At 37.0% G+C, this 11,543-nt stretch overlaps 1 long non-coding RNA gene across 1 annotated transcript; it reads left to right on the top strand.

Annotated features, from left to right (window-relative positions):
* The first annotated feature begins 1,495 nt into the window (after positions 1–1,495).
* Positions 1,496–10,012, top strand: LOC140156379 (uncharacterized). The gene is made up of 3 exons (XR_011859543.1): positions 1,496–1,604; positions 5,618–5,758; positions 9,956–10,012. It is a non-coding gene; the product is annotated as an uncharacterized lncRNA (long non-coding RNA).
* The last annotated feature ends 1,531 nt before the right edge of the window (positions 10,013–11,543 follow it).

The raw sequence follows: 11,543 nt of genomic DNA, 5'->3' as shown, positions 1-11,543 counted from the left end.
CCCAGTTATATATCACCACGTGGTCATTTTAATTCAAGGGCTTATACCACTAAATCAGACTTCTGCCAGCTTCTGCCCAAGTTTATCAGTCATATAGTGCCATCTTTACATTCAAAATGTGACAAATTGATATAATATTAGCAATTTTAGTGTTCAAAATCGTGTTTAAATACAATTTCTTAATGTGAATGTCACACAGGTTAAAAAGAAACGGGAATATTCGGGCAATATTTAAGACTATCTGCGCATGAATACACAAGGGGAAAATGTAGTTAGCAGTCGTCAAATCGGTCTTTTTATGTATCGCTGATTTTCTCAACAAGTAGCCGAGCAATGTTAAAGCTAATGCATACCATGGTATGCAAAATGTTCTTCTCTAAGATGATATACATAATTTATACTTTAAAACTGGGAAAATATCTACTTTTGCACATAAACGTGAACTCTACTTTCATAACTTTACGTGTATAAAATCAATGCGAAGAAGGTTTTTGTGGTGTGTTCTCTTTATCATCACACAGCTTGTCTCCCTTCGCAATGATGAAAAATTTCCACACGACGGTGTCGCTAAGGGACGCACCATTTGATATCAAGGGGGGGGGCTGGGTAGTTGGGGTCGTGACAAATTTTTTTTTTTTAGCACCTCGGTGAAGCAAAATTTTTTTTTTTAGCCCCTGGATGAAGCAAAATTTTTTTTTTCAACACCTCGGAGAGGCAAATTTTTTTTTTTTGCAATCGTAAAGTCCTATTTAATTTTCAACAATTTGTTTGTCGAGTTGTAAAAATTTGTCCATATTTTTAATCATTTTTACGTTTTGTAGCAACTAAATTTCGAGTGCCACAAAATATTTTTTTATGTGTAAAATTTTCTTGAAGTATAATGAACCTCTTCTGGCGCGAAATATTTAGGCATATTAAAGCTTAACTGGTGAAATATGGAATAAATGCGCGAAGCGCGCAAAAATTGGTTGTTTTTAGGTTAATTTTGTCAGAAGCCCACATACAGGCGTCAACTTTGGGGATGATTGTATGATGGACCTCCCCTAGCAAATATTGGGGGATTTATCCCCCCGGGATCTACGCCTATGCTCTCAAGCAGTCATGTGGCACAGATTTCTATAATAATTTTGACAATGGGGTGGAATTTGGTGAATCAAGTGTTTTCACTCATGCAGACCCGGCTCACATAATAACTTTTCATAAACAAATGCGCACAAAATACGTACCAGTTTGAAGCTAAAATATATTCTTGATGAAAAAAGGTTCAAATTCGCAATATAAAAGCTATATGAGGTTAATTTTTCTTCACTATTCTGTGACAAATTTTTTTCACCCTTGACATCAAATCTTTTTTTTTCTGGTCCGAGGTGGATCAAATTTTTTTTTTTTTAGTCTGAAGTGGAGCAAATTTTTTTTTTTTGCTCAGATGGCGCGACAAAATTTTTTTTTTCAAAAAACTACCCAGCCCCCTCTTGGTATCTAATGGTGCGTCCCTAAGGCTGAGTTTTGCAGTGTATTCGAAAACATTTCATTTTCTCAAAATTTTTGAGAATCTACAGTCAAGCCAGAGAAGTAATTGGTGTGGTTGATGCATTCCTAGCCAGGTAAGCGTTTGAGTTTCTTTGCAAATTAGCTATTTTAAGCTCATAGTATCATGTCATGACATGGTTTGTGTACAGCTATACGTACATGTACAGTACACCCATCGTATGGCTCGACATTACACAATTGTCACACTATGTCAGGCTGACGAGGCTGTGTCAGTGTTCATTCAATTGAAAATGTATCCTTGCTCGAGAAGTCAAGTCACAAATTTGTGCACCGCAGTGACCGATGAGCTTCACATTCGAGTCTACACTGGATTTCAGAGAACAACGGCAATCCCTTGCTCAGATTTGTGCGAGCGCCCTGTTAATGATCGACGTACGCGGAACTTTGTGTTCACTTCAAGGGCGCCGATCTGCGATGAGTAACGATATGATGCACAATCAGCTAATCAGATTATCTGTCTGTTGCTACGATTCAGCCAATCAGTACCCCACCTCCGTAAATACTCTAGACTGTGCACACGCTCTCAAAATGTAAACAAGTGACATTCATACATTTGCTATATAACGGCGCGCGCGATTGGTCGAGAGCCGGGCATATTCAGCGTTCATACATTCACACTATGTAACGGCGCGCGTGATTGGTCGAGTGCCGGGCATAAACAGCGTTTATGCCCGGTGTCCCGGATGTGCGATCGCCAGGTAGGAAAAATGAAGGAAAATCATGATTTTTGATATACGGTAATGTTGCTTGTACGTTTTTGTTATTATTTTTATGAAATAAGAATCACAAAATGTACTGGTAGGCCTATGTATGAACTGGGTTCATTCATATAAAAAAAAAAATAAAAACCATTTAGTCATGAAAATATATGAATGAACCCCTAATTCATGCACGGCTACTTCAGTGTGATGATTTCGGTATAGAAAAGAATGCAAGAAAATCGCGTTAAGAATCTTACATCTTATTTTTTGTTATTATTTGATGAAAAACAATCACTGAATGTTTGGGAATGTATGAAAGGGGCTTATTCATATGCCTCAGGCATAAACAATCAATCATGCGGGCAATTGCGGGCCCTCAATTTCATGAATGAACCCCTAATTCTTCTCTGACAAAAACTTTACGAGACCATTGCATTTGAAATCTAAGCATGAATGCCATGCACATGTACATTGTACTAAGCGACAGTTCAAAATAGCCAATTCTCTCGGTCAGGGTTGTTCCATTCATTGCACTTATTGCGATTCTGTCGGTCAACATGATGTCACTTTTGCCATGATTGGGCTATTCCATCTCGCCCCTAGTGTGACACAAAGGGGACACTTACCGTTGCACTCAATGGGGAAATCACAAAACATGCAACAAATAAATACTCTTGATGAAATAATTTTATGCTCGATTTCTTATCAGGGAAATCAATTTTTAAATAAATTACCATACTAAATTAATTGGTATTTTCTGTGCTGAGAAAATTTTCTTGAACTGAAAGGCCCTGTACAAACCAATAGGGATTTCATGAGGGTGTCCGCTTTGACAGACGTGGGAAGAAGTACATACTTTTACTAAATTCCAAAAGTACGGTATGTGTTTTTGTATACAATTTACAAAATTTATGTACATACAAAAGTACATACTTTTGCAACATACTTCCATGTGTGTACGTAGTCGTTCTCCTGCATGCAATTTTTACATACCGTAATCACCCGGGTATAAGCCCACCCCCATTTTTGAAGTGAAATCTGCCATCTAGGGGGGTGGGCTTATACCCGAGTGGTTACGGTATATGCAAAAATGCATACTTTGCATAATTCAAGTATACATTTGTATATTATGTCATTATTGACTGAAAACTACCTCATGTGCTGTGTGCAAAACTACAATGTACATAGTATTTAATACATACCCGGAACTTTGGCAAAAGTATGTGGTTTTGCATATGTATGCAAAAGTATACAGTACTTTTGCAAAATACGCAATATATATAGGCCTATACGCCATATAATGCAATTTCTACACATGTACCGTATAAGCACCCAGGGCACTTAACGAAGTCATTTTGGGTGGACAGTTATTTTTAACCTGGTTTACCTAATCTTTCGCAAGGGGCGTTTATTAGAGACGAATTAGGTATGTTATAGGTCCTGAGATGTTCTAGTAGCTTTTCTGGTGCAGAAAATGCATTGCAAGTTTACACTAGACTTGTAGTCCTCCAACTATTTCACTGTATTGACGACTTGACGTCTAACTGTCACTTCAACATTACATGTAATGTTACCCTTAATTGAAAATACCCTAGGTGGGTGCTTATTGGGGCATGGGAGCTTATTGGAACAAATTTATACGGTTTATGCAAAAATACATGCTAGTGTTTTTTTGTTTAGCCAGGGCTGAGTATCCACATTTTGAAGGACTTTTTTTTTGCACCAATTTTCGCTCAAATTTTGGGACTTCAGGCAGAAATATGCCTGTACAGTGTTATGGGGAAAATTTTCAAGTTGATAAATTTTCAAGTTGATAAAAAATGTTTATGTCAGATTCAGTTTCTACACAAAATTTCACCCTAGAAAATGTTCCTTTTTAATTAGGATATCTTTCACTTTAAGTTTCCACCATTCTGGCTGCCAAACGTATAGTCAAAGCTTGAATGCTGTTTTATGAATATTAATTACGGTACAAATCAATGCATCAACCAAAAACACGATGGCAATGGACTCTAGCATCGAATGCGTAACTATGTGCCAATTTGAAGATTCCACAGTTCACAAGTAACTCAGTTCAGGTCACGAAGGCGAAGCCCCGGGGGCGAAGCATATCAGTAATGCTAAGTGCACAGGTAGTCGTTCTTCTATATAGCCACACCACATGCAATCTATTCAAAAATGCATACTGTGCAAAGTATTCAAAACTGCCTTATATCTGCATACAAAACCATGTACAGTTTGATGTACAATGTACTCACTACTAGCCTGTATTTATTTCATATTTTTTGCTCAGGTACACCTGAGCGAATATACATTCAGTTTAGACCTTGACCTTTGAACCTAAGTAGCTCCAAGTCAGGCTTCTTCTGCAAATGCTTTTGCTTTGTCTTCACTAGAAATATTTTATAGTATAATATTTGATAGGATAATGCCTGGTAATGGAAATGCAGACTATAAATGCTAGCTACTAAATTAACCTCACTGCGTCCCTATGACATAGTTCATAATATATATGCAGCAGTGAGATATCTAACTTGAGGTGGACATAGAATATTAGCCTCATTTCCCATGAAATTATTTATAAAACTGTGTTGTAGCCCATAGTGGAGGGGTTTTTTTAACCTGGGGATAATATTAATCATAGGTGTTGACAGATTGATAGTGGTCTGGAAGTTCAAGTTAGTAAATTACATACTGCTCATGATAGCCAAAAACCATATTTAGCATTAGGGTTTATATTCATAAATATGCCAATAGTATATGATGCAAAACTATACAGCACATCGGGCCACCATGCATGTATACTACCGCAATATACCAAGAATGAAGTTGATTGGTTGTTGCGATGTTGTGTTAAATCTGCAGAGTGGATTATTAATGAAAATGTGGGTAAAATATGCAATAAAAGCTGCTGAGTAGATTTATGAAAATGTAGGCAAAATATGCAAATTAGCTTATTAATATTCATAAATATGCAAATAAAACATGACATAGAACTATAATACAGCACATTAGACCACTATGTCCTATCACCATACCAAGTTTGAAGTTTAAGCTGCAGAGTAGATTAATGGTTTTGCTTCCGCCCGGACAAGCCAAAACAAACATCCATTTGGATGATAACACAAGCTCCACATATGTGTGGAGGCCAAAAATTCTAATATGGAGTCAACAGGTTTACAGAGAGAAACTCCTATCTTAAAGCTAGGCAAATCAAACAGTCCGCTGCTGCTCAGAGATAAAATCAAACATGTATGAATATAGTTAAAGGCAAAAAAAAAAATGAATGGAAGACTACAAACTGTGGATGGTAACATAAATATATGAGAAGTTCTTCTTCAACCTATTTTTTTTTTCTTTTTCAGATTTTGCTTGCTAAATATGTGAAAGGAGATCTACAACAAGAGTGCTGTAACAGTTGCAAAAATACTTTTCTGTTCTCTCTGTCGAACCCCACAAGAGCTGCAATCAGACAATGTTGTACATTTTACAGGTGTTTGGCTCAGGTAAGGTGTTCATCTAGCTCTATGAGCAGGGCTGCAAGCGGTCCTATATTTCCTATATTTTTAAGATTTTCCTATATTTCCGTAGAAAGTTTCAAAAAGCCCTATAATCCCTATATTTTCATATTTGGAATATTTTTTGCTGAAGGTCTTTGTATTAAATATAAATGCCTCCCTGGACCCCACCAATCAGGTTTATTTGTATCCATTTCTATAATTCCAGGTTGCATTTTTGCCCTGCAATTTCAGTTAATTCTCTAACTTCTTGGGGCTTTGCCATATGAACCTACACTAGACCTTTTCATAGTTCATGTTGAGATTTTGCATATAAAATAGAGATAATCAGTGTGGTGTTGAATGCTGACATCTTGTGGGTACACGCTGCGATGGCCGTTCGTCGTTCGATCTCCATGAGTGAACAGCAATCACCGTGTTGATGTGTGGTCGTGCGTCTTGAACTCGCCACTAAAAAAAGGTGGCAATGTTACATTTTCCCAAATTCGACTCAAATTAAATGATGTGATGATATCTCTGCCAAGCAAGAAGTTATTGTCACGCTTGTGGTCTCATTTTATTGCTAAATAAAATGCACTTTCAACCCAGTAAAAAGAATTCCGTTAGCTTTTTTAATACTGACACTGCTTCATAGAATTCAGAATGGGCAGAGTGGCGGAGGTGGGGGATGTGGAGGTGGGGGATGTGGCACACACAAACTCTATGGGATTGATATTTTTAGTGCATAATCTGCTTCTGTAAAGACTGTAAATTGGATTTTTACTCTATTTAGCATCTAAAAGACTCATGAAATTACAGCTAAACAATTCTACTTATTGGTTTAGTCTAGAAAATACAAACTTTTCCATACAAAACTACCGTTTTCATATCAAACACTGTAGGGTGTCTTCAAAATCTAAAAGTTACTGTAAAATTTTAATTACCCGTACTGACGCGAGTATAGTCACAACCCGTTTTTGGGTGAACAATATTCAAAATTGGGGGGTGGGACTATACTCGAATTTCAAAAAAAAAAAAAAAAAAAATTGAATGCATTTTGAAATCATTAATAGAGTATGACATGAATACAAAGTATCAATTTTCATATTATAAATACAAAACATCTTGAAAATTTTTTTTTTTTTTTTTTAGGTCAACCATGAATGATCCTACCATGTAGGTCTAGGTCCTGGGACACTCCAAAGCCGAAAAAATAAATAACTTAAAAAAAAAAAAAAAAAAAAAATTCTGAAATTTTTCGAAAATTTGGGGATGGGACTTTACTCGAAGGTGGGACTATACTCGCGTCAGTACGGTACTTATCCTACCACAGTCAAAGTATAGATTTTCTGAAGGGGAATTTGATGAGGAATCTAAATATGGACTTACTTTTTCTGTATGGGGTAAGGGCAAAATGTTTCAGTTTAAAATATGTTGAATTGTAAAAAAATCTAACATACTTTGGGACACCCTGTATTCTGAGATTGCCAAACAGCTGTGATTTTGGTTTCTTCTAAAAGTCAGTGGGCTCCCCCATTTTGCATTTGTTTTAAATTTCTCGTGAGCTTTGAGACAAACCTTTTTTTTTTTTTTTGGCCTAATAAGCAATGCATTAAGTAACCCATTTTTATCTGAATCTTTTTATTCCACCCTGTATAACTTGAAGGTCACCCTGTATAGTGAATTGAAGTGTGTGTATTTGAGTTGCTTATGCCTTCAGCTTTCCAAAAAAAATGTATACTTTTGCTAGTTTAGGGTTGATAATTATGGAGATAATTAGAAACACGATTGGTGTAAAAAGTCATAATATTTGTGATGTAACGTTAAGGGTGGCGAGTCCAGGACACATGGCCGTGTGGCAAGCTGTGACCTGCGCGTAGTGTCTGATGCATGAACACGCAGATCAGTTGTACCCACAAGATGGCGAAATTGGCTGACAGCCTCTATTAATCCCTAGATAGTTAAAACTATTTCTTGCAACAAGACAAAATAATTTGAGACTATAGTTTCATCAAAATCAGAGCAAGTTCCATTTTAGCCCATAGCGGGGAAAAATTGGACCTATGACGTCCCAATTTTACTCTTTTGCCCATAACTCCATAACAGTACATCATAGATTGGTCAAAGTATACCTTTTTTGAATCAGAATTACCAGTGAGTCACGATAGTGTGAGTTTTGAACTGAGTAATTTTGAACTTGACCCTTTGTGCAAAGTTCAATGACCCTTTTCTACTACATGTACATGTAGAATGAGAGGCCCTCCCTATTGTTAAATTGCCTCCATAGCCAGATTAATTAGCACTATAAGGCCATGTGTTTTGAACTCACCACCCTTGGCGTTACATCACAAATATTATGAATTTTTACACCAATCAAGTTTCAAATTAGAATATCTATCAACCCTAAACTAGCAAAAGTATACATTTTTGGAAAGCTGGAGGCAAAAGCAATTTAAATATACACATTTCAACTCATTGTACAGGGTGACCTTGAAGTTATACAGGGTGGAATAAAAAAATCCAAATAAAAAATGGGTCACTTAATGCATTGCTTATTACTAACTTGCAGTTATAAACTGAAAGTAAACAACATTGATTTGGTTAGAGGTTAGGGGAGCCTACTGACTTTGGAAGAAAAAAAATCACAGCTGTTTGGTAATCTTGGAATACAGGGTGTCCCAAAATATGTTCAAATGTTTTTACAATTGAAACATTTTACCCCTAACCCATACAAAAAAGTAAGTCCATAATTAGATTCCTCATCAAATTTCCTCTCAGAAAATGTAAACTATGACTATGATAGGATAAGTAATTAAAAATTTAGGGCAACTTTTAGATTTTGAAGACATCCGCATTGCTTACTACAGTGTTTAGTATGAAAACAGGTAGTTTTGCACATAAAAGTTTGCATTTCATAGACTAAACCAATCATAAAGAGTTCAAAATGATTAAAAACAATTAGCAGAATAAATAATTTTTCAAAAGAGCTCTTAACCATGTCTGTAGCCCATATGGATGCAAAGATATGATCAGTTGATTCAACACGCACACACAAAATCTTTATTTCCCATAGACTTTGCACATACCGCCACCGCCTCATCCGCCACCGCCTCATCCCCCACCTCGGTCATTCTGAACTCAAACAACTCTAACTCCACTATCTTAGCTGATAAACAATTCTCCTTTGGAGGTCTGTTAGGGCACACATTTAGCTACAACATGACACCAAACACACTTCAATACCTGTTTAAGCAGAGATATAACAATTTGAAGGAGTCTCAAAAACCACCATTTTTGGGTGGTGAGTTCAAAAGGCGTGGCCATAAATACTATTCATCTGCCAAATATGACAACTGTAACATGATTTGCACGATTGTAGTGCATGTAAACTGAAATCTCATTGCACTATTTCATGTCCTAAACCATAATCCCCCGAAGCTGTAAATAAAGTTTTAGCTCATTTTGGACTTAGCGTACATTATTCTCTTCCAATTTATTTAATATGGATTCCCCGGAAGTAAATGACTGCCCAATTTACCCTTTACTAAACGTTTGTTTTAATATAGTTATTGTTATATGCAGTATTTTTAACTTTTTATGGCCCCACTGAGCCCACCATATGCATATGGGTGACCCTGCCCCGCTTCACAAATTTGTTTGTCTCCTTTACTATTGTAAGGCTTGCAGTCCTGAGATTAGGTTTGTATGTAGCCAAGACACATGGCTTTCATATGGCTCAGTCAGGTCCCTTCTAACCTTAAAATTGACATCCCTAGACTAGTCAGAAAAAGGGCAAACACTGCTCGGTCACCCCTATTGCACTATTTGAAGTTGCTTTGTCCAATAAAGCCTTGAAATTATTGTATTATTCTTATTCCAGTTATATTAGCAATTCTGTAAACAATATTATCCAGATACGCAACACAAATATTCTTATGCATGCCATTTTCGAAAAACTAGGTGAATGTAATACAAAAGCAACCCGGTTCCAAATGCTTTTGAACTATGTTTATTCAAACAAAAGAAAGGAATTCCACTATTGCTGGAGTGTGGCTAACATGCAGTACAAGCAGATCAGGAAATAAAGTTACATTAATTATAACTGTTCCAAAATGCTAATAACACATTCATGAGTATCCACAGTCAATTGTACAAATGTATGTATTTCTTACTATCTTCTCTTTCTGTGACTCTTTTTATCCATAGAATCATTTGATGCCCTCGTTGATGCTACAAGGAACAAGTGACAACATCCGCAGCGACACAGTCAGTCATGTTAGCAGAGGTGAAACTTTCTCAATCGTCAACATCCACAGATGTGTATAAAATGAATGATACAAGCTGCATAAATATGATGAACAAATACATTCACTTTATCTATTTTAAATGAAAGGCTTTTAAGACCAGCACATTTACATGGATTTGTTTCAGTGACTGGTCATTTCATATTACCAGTGTTAGCAGAACTCATTGTAAAGCTGACAATGTGGCTATAAATTCAAGTCAAATCCCTACCTATTAGAATGAGAAGCATGTTCTTAAAACATATGGAAACTATATTTGGCAAATAATGTGAACTATAATATAACCTTTCTTAAGATTTTGTGAATGATTAGCAGTGTTCGAAATATGCCTCTAAAAGTTACAGGCCAGCCGGGCTTGACCTTAAAAAGTTACCGGCCAGCCGGGCCGGCAACTAGATGCCAGTCAGAAAAGTTACCGGCCAGGCCAAAAAGTTACAGGTCAATGGCCTGCTGACTGGCCCTATTTCGAATGCTGATGATTAGCCAAGTCAAGTCCAGACAAGTCAAGTAATACTTTATTATACTATTCAGCAAATTACTTCAGCGGTGTCGATGTCCTTCTGCTTTGTCTGATTATCACATAAAAAAACTACAATCTTAGAAATAATTATTCGAACACTTTTAAGGGCTTATTGGAAATGGTTGACCTCTCTACCCCTGTATAATGTTTGCATGCCCAATATGCTCATCTTCACCATATCTTCTCCCAACATTGTTTGGTGGGGAAAGGGGAAGGGTACGTGTGTTGAAGATGAACATTGAGATAACACTACTATAATCCTTAGTTTCCAGTGACTCATATAGCGTGCGCACTGTACTAAGAAGAACAGGGGAATTGGGTGTTCGAACACATTTGTGACCGTACACCACAAATGAGCCGTAAATGTCCTCAAATGTACCTCATTTAATGAGATACACGTAGCACCAAATAGAAATACCTATGAATATGACCTTCATGCCCATTTTACACTGTAACTCAGAATACAATTGAGGACATTTACGGCTCATTCGTGGTGTACGGTCACATTTTGTCCGGGATTGTAGGTCACACGTTGCTACGCAGTTTGACTAGCGAATGAGGTGCCAATGTGATTCTAGAGTTCAGTCTTTGATCAAGTAATCTCAGGGGCGTAGCAAGAGCATCAGGGGCCTATGGACAAGGAGCAGTACGGGCCCTTTTAACCAGGGCGGGATTTACCTACATTATTGGGACCCCTGGGCCAGGCCAAAATTTGGAGGCCCTGAACTCACAGCCCGAGGAAGGCATGTGCACTCAAGTCAGTGGCCAAGTTTTGGTTTACCTAAGGGGGACTAACATATTTTGTTGAATTCAATTTCAGACTATCTTGGCCCCAGATCAACATAAATTTTTGAATTTGAATGAGCGCGAAGCGCGGAAAATTTTACAATTTTGCCCTATTTTGACCAAAAAAGATGCTGTTATTGGGGTTACAAGAAAGATGCATAGGGCAATTTTGGGGGCCCCCAAT

Source organism: Amphiura filiformis, chromosome 7 (assembly GCF_039555335.1).
Source record: "Amphiura filiformis chromosome 7, Afil_fr2py, whole genome shotgun sequence".
NCBI classification, from domain to species: Eukaryota; Metazoa; Echinodermata; class Ophiuroidea; order Amphilepidida; family Amphiuridae; genus Amphiura; species Amphiura filiformis.
The sequence above is the reverse complement of the archived record's forward strand: the minus strand, read 5'-3'. Positions and strand labels throughout refer to the sequence as shown.